Source organism: Oncorhynchus mykiss, chromosome 5 (genome assembly GCF_057628025.1).
Source record: "Oncorhynchus mykiss isolate SJ-2025 chromosome 5, ASM5762802v1, whole genome shotgun sequence".
Classification (NCBI taxonomy): domain Eukaryota; kingdom Metazoa; phylum Chordata; class Actinopteri; order Salmoniformes; family Salmonidae; genus Oncorhynchus; species Oncorhynchus mykiss.
Window position 1 is genome coordinate 22,317,501 of NC_143026.1, and position 10,000 is coordinate 22,327,500.

At 44.2% G+C, this 10,000-nt stretch overlaps 1 pseudogene; it reads left to right on the top strand.

Annotated features, from left to right (window-relative positions):
- Nucleotides 1-10,000, top strand: part of LOC110522824 (cGMP-dependent protein kinase 1-like) — a 28,805-nt pseudogene that overhangs the window by 4,938 nt on the left and 13,867 nt on the right.

Sequence of the window (10,000 nt, forward strand, 5' to 3'; positions counted from 1 at the left end):
ATTTGATACATCAGAATAGCAGAACTTAATATTTGGTACAGAAACCTTTGTTTGCAATTACAGAGATCATACGTTTCCTGTAGTTCTTGACCAGGTTTGCACACACTGCAGCAGGGATTTTGGCCCACTCCTCCCTACAGACCTTCTCCAGATCCTTCAGGTTTCAGGGCTGTCGCTTGGCAATATGACTTTCAGCTCCCTCCAAAGATTGTCTATTGGGTTCAGGTCTGGAGACTGGCTAGGCAACTCCAGGATCTTGAGATGCTTCTTACGGAGCCACTCCTTAGTTGCCCTGGCAGTGTGTTTCGGGTCGTTGTCATGCTGGAAGACCCAGCCACGACCCATCTCAATGCTCTTACTGAGGGAAGGAGGTTGTTGGCCAAGATCTCGCGATACATGGCCCCACCCATCCTCCCCTCAATACGGTGCAGTCGTCCTGTCCCCTTTGCAGAAAATGCTTTGTAAGTAGGAAAAGCTGCAAAATCGGCAGTGTATCAAATACTTGTTCTCCCCACTGTACATAAATACTTCTGTGTGTGTGTTGTTGCATAATTGAGTGTGGATGTTACTGTTGGAATATGAATATATACAGTCTGAATATCATCAGATCATTATGTCACTGTGATTATGTAATATTCTGTTTATCTTACAGTGTGGGCAGCACACAGATAGACATATAAATATATATATATATATATAGAGAGAGAGAGAGAGAGAGAGAGAGAGAGAGAGAGAGATAGAGAGAGAGAGAGAGAGAGAGAGAGAGAGAGAGAGAGAGAGAGAGAGAGAGAGAGGGAGAGGGTCTGCATCTCTCTGAGTGTCTGTGTATGTAATGCTTTTGTTGAGCTTCTCTCTCTGCTGGCTACGTGCCACAGGTTTGAATCATATTATCATGTTTGACACGTTGGCTCTGTTGTACTTCAAATGTTTTATAACTCTTTGCACTTGAAGTTGCTTTTCTTTAATGTGGAAAGGGATGGGGAGCGTACATGTGAGCAACAGGAGAGCATACGGAGGCATTGAAATTAATTTAAATTGTCTTACTCTTCTGGCTCCCATTTCCCCTTTGTTATATATTTATTTTCCTCATCTGCCTTTCTTTCTTTCTTTCTTTCTTTCTTTCTTTCTTTCTTTCTTTCTACGTCTCTCCAGCTCTGACGGACATTAAGCTGTGGGTGATAGACAGACAGGGTTTCCAGACCATCATGATGAGGACTGGACTCATCAAACACTTCCAGTATATGGAGTTCATCCGCAGGTGACACACACAGACACACACACACGGTTAGCTTCTGCTTCAAACACACATTATGCAGCTTTGCATCATTCTATGAGCCTAGTTGAATAGACACAGAACACAAAATATTTGCTAGCTTCTGTCACGTCTCTTAAAAAGTCTTATTCACACAATTTATTTTTGGCAACAATGTTGTTGTTCTCTCTCTCTCTCTTTCTCTCTGTCAGTGTTCCCTCCTTTCAGTCGTTGCCTGAGGACATTCTTAGTAAGGTGGCTGATGTTCTGGAGGAGGTGTGGAGTGCACACATGCACACACAAACACACACACGCGCTCACAATTGGCCCACGTCGTCCGGGTTTGGCCGGTGTAGGCCGTCATCGTAAATAAGAATTTGTTCTTAACTGACTTTATTAAAATAACTTTAATCACTCCCCCCCTCTCTTCTCCTCTGCTGTTATCCTCCTTTCTCTCTCTCCCTCCCTCCATCTCTCACTCTCTGTCCCTTTGTCTCTCTCCCCACCTCTCTCTCTTCTCCTCTGCTGTCCTCTGTATTTCTCCCTCTCCTTTCCTGCTCCCCTCTTTCTCTCTTTTTCTCTCTCCCTCTCCCTCTCCCTCCCCCCCCTCTCTCTCTCTCTCTCTCTCTTTCTCTCTCTCTCTCTCTCTCTCTCTCCCTCTCCCCTATCTCTTTCTTTCTCTCTTTTGCTCTCTCCCTCACACTTGTCCTCTCTCTCTCTCTCTCTCTCTCTCTCTCTCTCTCTCTCTCTCTCTCTCCTTGATCTGTTTCTCTTTCTCAGACTCACTACAGTGAAGGTGATTACATCATCAGACAGGGCACCACAGGAGACACATTCTTCATCATCAGCGAACAACATGAAGAGGAGGAGGAGAGGCGGAGTCATACTATCACAATCATACTGCCACTGTGTGGACATATGCAGTAATGCCATAATTCATAATTTAAATTCACAGACTTCACAAACTTCCTACCTCTTCCCCTACTCTCTCCTCTCTTCTTCCCCTCTACGGCCCTCCTTCTTCCACTCCCCTCTCCTCTCCCTCCTCTTGCCCTCTCCTCTCCCTCCTTCCCCTCTCCTCTCCCTCCTTCTTCCCCTCTCCTCTCCCTCCTTTTCCCCTCTCCTCTCCCTCCCCTTCCCCTCTTCTCTCCCCTCTTTTTCCCCTCTACTCTCCCCCTTCTTCAGCTCTCCTCTCCCTCTTCCCCCTCCTCTCCTCTTCCCCTCTCCTCTCCCTCCTCTTCCCCTCTCCTCTCCCTCCTCTTCCCCTCTCCTCTCCCTCTTCCCCTCTCCTCTCCCCCTTCTTTGGGTAATTTCTTCTGTCTGTCCTCAGGTAAAGGTCACGCAGCAGAAATCAATCAATGAGGAGCTAGAGTTTCTAACAACTCTCACTAAGGGGGACTGGTTTGGAGAGCAGGCGCTGAAAGGGTGAGACAACAGCACTGCTAAACACTAAACAACAAAAAGCAGCTTTAATAGACATCCAAACACAAACCTGACATACAATGTATGAGAGCATTTAACATACCAAACAAACCAACCAATAAACAAACATACAGTCTCAAATAATAAGAGTAGAGTTCTATTAGGCAAAGGGAAGATAAAGATAAAGATTACTTCCTATTTCTCTCCCACCAGGGAAGATGTTCGTACGACCAGTGTCACGGCAGTAGGAGAAGTCACCTGTCTGGTCGTTGACAGAGAGTGAGAGAACCCAGGAGAGAGAGGGAGAGAGAGAGAGGGGGAGAGAGTGTGTGTGTGCATGTAATTGAATGGTTCTTCATTGGTTGATGTGGAGTTGTGTAACCCTACCCCTCCCCTGTTCCAGGTCATTCATGCATCTGATTGGAGGGCTGGATGATGTCAACAGCAGACAGAATGAGAATGATGAGCTCAACACCAAGTAAGTGTCGCTACAACTCTAAAATTCCCATCTTCCACTCTCACTCTCTTTCTCACTCTTTCTTCTTTCACCAAACCGAGTTTAGTAAATTCAGTTTATGATGTACAGTTGAAGTCGGAAGTTTACATACACCTTAGCCAAATACATTTAAACTCAGTTTTTCACAATTCCTGACATTTAATCCTAGTAAAAATTCCCTGTCTTAAGTCAGTAAGGATCACCACTTCTTTATGAGAATGCGAAATGTCAGAATAATAGTAGAGAGAATGATTTATTTCAGCTTTTATTTCTTTCATCACATTCCCAGGGTCAGAAGTTTACATACACTCAATTAGTATTTGGTAGCATTGCCTTTAAATTGTTTAACTTGAATCAAATGTTTCTGGTAGCCTTCCACGAGCTTCCCACAATAAATTGGGTGAATTTTTACCCATTCCTCCTGACAGAGCTGGTGTAACTGAGTCAGGTTTGTAGGCTCGCACACGCTTTTTCAGTTCTGCCCACAAATTTTCTATGGGATTGAGGTCAGGGCTTTGTGATGGCCACTCCAATACCTTGACTTTGTTGTCCTTAAGCCATTTTGCCACAACTTTGGAAGTATGCTTGGGGTCATTGTCCATTTGGAAGACCCATTTGCGACCAAGCTTTAACTTCCTGACTGATGTCTTGAGATGTTGCTTCAATATATCCACATACTTTTCCATCCTTCTGATGCCATCTATTTTGTGAAGTGCACCAGTCCCTCCTGCAGCAAGCACCCCCACAACATGATGCTGCCAACCCCGTGCTTCACGGTTGGGATGGTGTTCTTTGGCTTGCAAGCCTTCCCGTTTTTCCTCCAAACATAACGATGGTCATTATGGACAAACAGTTCTATTTTTGTTTCATCAGACCAGAGGACATTTCTCCAAAAAGTACGATCTTTGTCCCCATGTGCAGTTGCAAACCGTAGGCTGGCTTTTTTATGGCGGTTTTGGAGCAGAGGTTTTTTCCTTGCTGAGCGGCCTTTCACGTTATATCGGTATAGGACTCGTTTTACTGTGGATATAGATACTTTTGTACCTGTTTCCTCCAGCATCTTCACAAGATCCTTTGCTGTTGTTCCACAGGTACATCCACAGGTACACCTCCAATTGACTCAAATTATGTCAATTAGCCTATCAGAAGCTTCTAAAGCCATGACATAATTTTCTAGAATTTTCCAAGCTGTTTAAAGGCACAGTCAATTTAGTGTATGTAACCTTCTGACCCACTGGAATTGTGATGCAGTGAATTATAAGTGAAATAATCTGTCTGTAAACAATTGTTGGAAAAATTATTTATGTCATGCACAAAGTAGATGTCCTAACTGACACAAGAAATGTGTGGAATGATTGAAAAACGAGTTTTAATACCTAAGTGTATGTAATCTTCCTACTTCAACTGTATATAACCATATAGACTCGCTAATTACAGTGAAAAGATAACGGGCAATTGATTGACCCCTTGTCAATCAAGGTTGGAGGCAGAGGCAGGGTTTTTCTCCAGTGTGTCTCTCACTGATTTCCACGTCATCTGCACCCTCGGGCTAGGAGGCTTCAGTCGCGTCCAGCTGGTAAGTGTGAGTGTGTGTGTATATAATGTGTGTGTGCTTACATTAGTGTGTGTCTGTAATGCCTGCGTGTGTGTGTGTTTCATTTGTATAGTGTGTGTCTTCAGGTTCAGTTAAAGAGTGACACCAGTCGGTCCTTTGCTCTGAAGGTTCTAAAGAAGCGTCACATTCTGGACACTAGCCAACAGGGCCACATCCTCTCAGAGAGACGCATCATGATGGGTGCACACGGCCCCTTCACCGTCAGTCCATACACAGAGACACATACACTATAGATCACCTTTACTCCATACACAGAGACACATACACTATAGATCACCTTTACTCCATACACAGAGACACACACAGTCTAGACCACCTTTACTCCATACACAGAGACACATACACTCTACACCACCTTTACTCCATACACAGAGACACATACACTATAGATCACCTTTACTCCATACACAGAGACACATACACTCTAGATCACCTTTACTCCATACACAGAGACACATACACTCTACACCACCTTTACTCCATACACAGAGACACATACACTCTAGATCACCTTTACTCCATACACAGAGACACATACACTCTACACCACCTTTACTCCATACACAGAGACACATACACTATAGATCACCTTTACTCCATACACAGAGACACATACACAATAGATCACCTTTACTCCATACACGGAGACACATACAGTCTAGACCACATTTACTCCATACACAGAGACACATACACAATAGATCACATTTACTCAATACACAGAGACACACACATACACTATAGATCACCTTTACTCCATACACAGAGACACATACAGTCTAGACCACCTTTACTCCATACACAGAGACACATACACTATAGATCACCTTTACTCCACACACAGAGACACATACACTCTAGATCACCTTTACTCCATACACAGAGACACATACACTATAGATCACCTTTACTCCATACACAGAGACACATACACTATAGATCACCTTTACTCCATACACAGAGACATATACACTCTACATCACCTTTCCTCCATACACAGAGACACATACAGTCTAGATCACATTTACTCCATACACAGAGACACATACACTATAGATCACCTTTACTCCATACACAGAGACACATACACTCTACATCACCTTTACTCCATACACAGAGACACATACACTATAGATCACCTTTACTCCATACACAGAGACATATACACTCTACATCACCTTTCCTCCATACACAGAGACACATACAGTCTAGATCACATTTACTCCATACACAGAGACACATACACTATAGATCACCTTTACTCCATACACAGAGACACATACACTCTACATCACCTTTACTCCATACACAGAGACACATACACTATAGATCACCTTTACTCCATACACAGAGACACATACACTATAGATCACCTTTACTCCATACACAGAGACACATACACTCTACACCACCTTTACTCCATACACAGAGACACATACACTATAGATCACCTTTACTCCATACACAGAGACACATACACTATAGATCACCTTTACTCCATACACAGAGACACATACACTATAGATCACCTTTACTCCATACACAGAGACACATACACTCTACATCACATTTACTCCATACACAGAGACACATACACTCTACATCACCTTTACTCCATACACGGAGACACATACACTCTAGATCACCTTTACTCCAAATACAGAGACACATACAGTCTAGACCACCTTTACTCCATACACAGAGACACATACAGTCTAGACCACCTTTACTCCGTACACAGAGACACATACAGTCTAGACCACCTTTACTCCGTACACAGAGACACATACAGTCTAGACCACCTTTACTCCGTACACAGAGACACATACACTCTACATCACCTTTACTCCATACACAGAGACACATACACTATAGATCACCTTTACTCCATACACAGAGACACATACACTATAGATCACCGTTACTCCATACACAGAGACACATACACTCTACATCACCTTTACTCCATACACAGAGACACATACACTATAGGTCACCATTACGCCATACACAGAGACACATACACTATAGATCACCTTTACTCCATACACAGAGACACCTACACTCTACATCACCTTTACTCCATACACAGAGACACATACACTATAGATCACCTTTACTCCACACACAGAGACACATACACTCTAGATCACCTTTACTCCATACACAGAGACACATACACTCTACATCCCCTTTACTCCATACACAGAAACACATACAGTCTAGACCACCTTTAATCCATACACAGAGACACAAACAGTCTAGACCACCTTTACTCCATACACAGAGACACATACACTATAGATTACCTTTACTCCATACACAGAGACACATACACTATAGATCACCTTTACTCCACACACAGAGACACATACACTCTAGATCACCTTTACTCCATACACAGAGACACATACACTCTAGATCACCTTTACTCCATACACAGAGACACATACACTATAGATCACCTTTACTCCACACACAGAGACACATACACTCTAGATCACCTTTACTCCATACACAGAGACACATACACTCTAGATCACCTTTACTCCATACACAGAGACACATACACTATAGATCACCTTTACTCCATACACAGAGACACATACAGTCTAGATCACATTTACTCCATACACAGAGACACATACACTCTAGATCACTTTTACTCCATACACAGAGACACATACACTATAGATCACCTTTACTCCACTCACAGAGACACATACAGTGCTCTCCCTCACCCTCCATTTGGCAAATCTGACCATAACTCTATCCTCCTGATTCCTTTTTATAAGCAAACACTCAAACAGAAAGTAACAGTGACGCGCTCAATACAGAAGTGGTTTGATGAAGCGGATACTAAGCTACAGGACTGTTTCGCTAGCACAGATTGGAATTTGTTCCGGGATTCATCCGATGGCATTGAGGAGTTTACCACATCAGTCACCAGCTTTATTAATAAGTGCATTGACAACATCATCCCCACAGTGACCGTACGTACATATCGCAACCGGAAGCCGTGGATTACAGGCAACATCCGCACTAAGCTAAAGGCTAGAGCTACTGCTCTAGATCTTATTAGAAATCCTGCTATGCCCAATCCATTCAGATGGATTACCAGGACGCGTATTCAGAGCTTGCGCAGGCCAGCTGGCAAGTTTCTTCACTGACATTTTCAACCTCTCCCTGACCCATTCTGTAAAACCTACATATTTCAAGCAAACCACCATAGTCCCTGTAGCCATGAAATGCTTTGAAAGGCTGGTCATGGCTCACATCAACACCATCATCCCACTCCAAATCGCTCCAATTTGCATACCTCCCCAACAGATCATCAGATGACACAGTCTCAATTGCACTCCACACTGCCCTTTCCCACCTGGACAAAAAAAAGTAATACCTATGTGAGAATGCTGTTCATTGACTACAGCTCAGCATTCCACACCTCCCTTTGCATCTGGATCCTGGACTCCCCAGTGGTGAGGGTAGGCAACAACACATCCGCCACGCTGACCCTCAACACGGGGGGCCCTCAGGAGTGCGTGCTCAGTCCCCTCCTGTACTCCCTGGTCACCCACGACTGCATGGCTTCGCATGATTCCAACACCGTCATTAAGTTTGCCGCCGACATGAAGGTGTTAGGCCTGATCACCGACGATAATGAGACAGCCTATAGGGAGGAGGTCAGAGACCTGGCAGTGTAGTGCCAGGGCAGCATCCTCTCCCTCAACGTCAGCATCACAAAGCAGCTTATCGTGGACTACAGGAAATGGAGGGCAGTACACACCCCCTTTCCCATCAACAAGGCTGTAGTAGAGCTGGTCAAGAGCTTCAAGTTCCTCGGTGTCCACATCACTAAGGACCTATCATGGTCCAAACACATCGACACAGTCATTAAGAAGGCACAACAACGCCTCTTCCCCCTCAGGAGTCTGAAAAGATTTGTAATGGGCCCTCAGATCCTCAAAAAGTTATACAGCTGAACCATTGAGAGTATCTTGACTGGCTGCATCACCTGCTCGGCAACTACTTGGCAACTGACTGCAAGGCGCTACAGAGGGTAATGTGTTTGGCCCAGTACTGGGGTTGAACTCTCTGCCATCCAGGACCTCCATACTAGGCAGTGTCAGAGGAAGGCACTAAAAATTGTCAAAGACTCCAGCCACCCAAATCCTAGACTGTTCTCTCTGTTAACGCGCGGCAAGCGGTACCTGAGCGCCAAGTCTGAGACCAAAAGGCTCCTGTACAGCTTCTACCCCAAGCCATAAGACTGCCGAACAGTTCAGCAGTTCTTAATTTTTTGGCACTGACTCTCTTGCACTGGCTCTATGCTCACTCACAACACTGACACTTCAACACACACACACATACACTCACTACAGACGCTCACACACAGATGCATATTGATGCCACACACACACACACACAAAGACACACTTTCACATTTTTCACATAACATACGCTGTTGCTACTCTGTTTATTATATATTCTGATTGCCTAGTCACTTTTAACCCTAACCTACATGTACCTACTGTATTACCTCAATTACCTCAACTCCCTCGTACCCCTGCACATTGACTTGGTACTGGTACTCCTAGTATATAGCCTTGTTATTTTATTGTTTTACCATTTACCTTTTTCTTTAGCAAATATTTTTCTTACTTTTTAACTCTGCATTGTTGGGAATGGGCTCGTAAGTAGCATTTCACCGTAAAGTCTACACCTGTTGTATTCGACGCATGTGACCAATAAAATGTGATTTGTACCTAAACACTGTCTTCATGTCCACATCCCGGTTCAACGCTAACCCTAGCCTCAACCACAAACCTAACCCTAACTTCATGTCCACATCCCGGTTCAAACCTAACCCAAGCCTCAACCACAACCCTAACTCTTACTTCATGTCCACATCCCGGTTCAACGCTAACCCTAGCCTCAACCACAACCACAACCCTAACCCTAACTTCATGTCCACATCCCGGTTCAAACCTAACCCTAGCCTCAACCACAACCCTAACCCTTACTTCATGTCCACATCCCGCTTCAAACCTAACCCTAGCCTCAACCACAACCACAACCCTAACCCTAACTTAATGTCCACATCCCGGTTCAACGCTAACCCTAGCCTCAACCACAACCACAACCCTAACCCTAACTTCATGTCCACATCCCGCTTCAAACCTAACCCTAGCCTCAACCACAACCCTAACCCTAA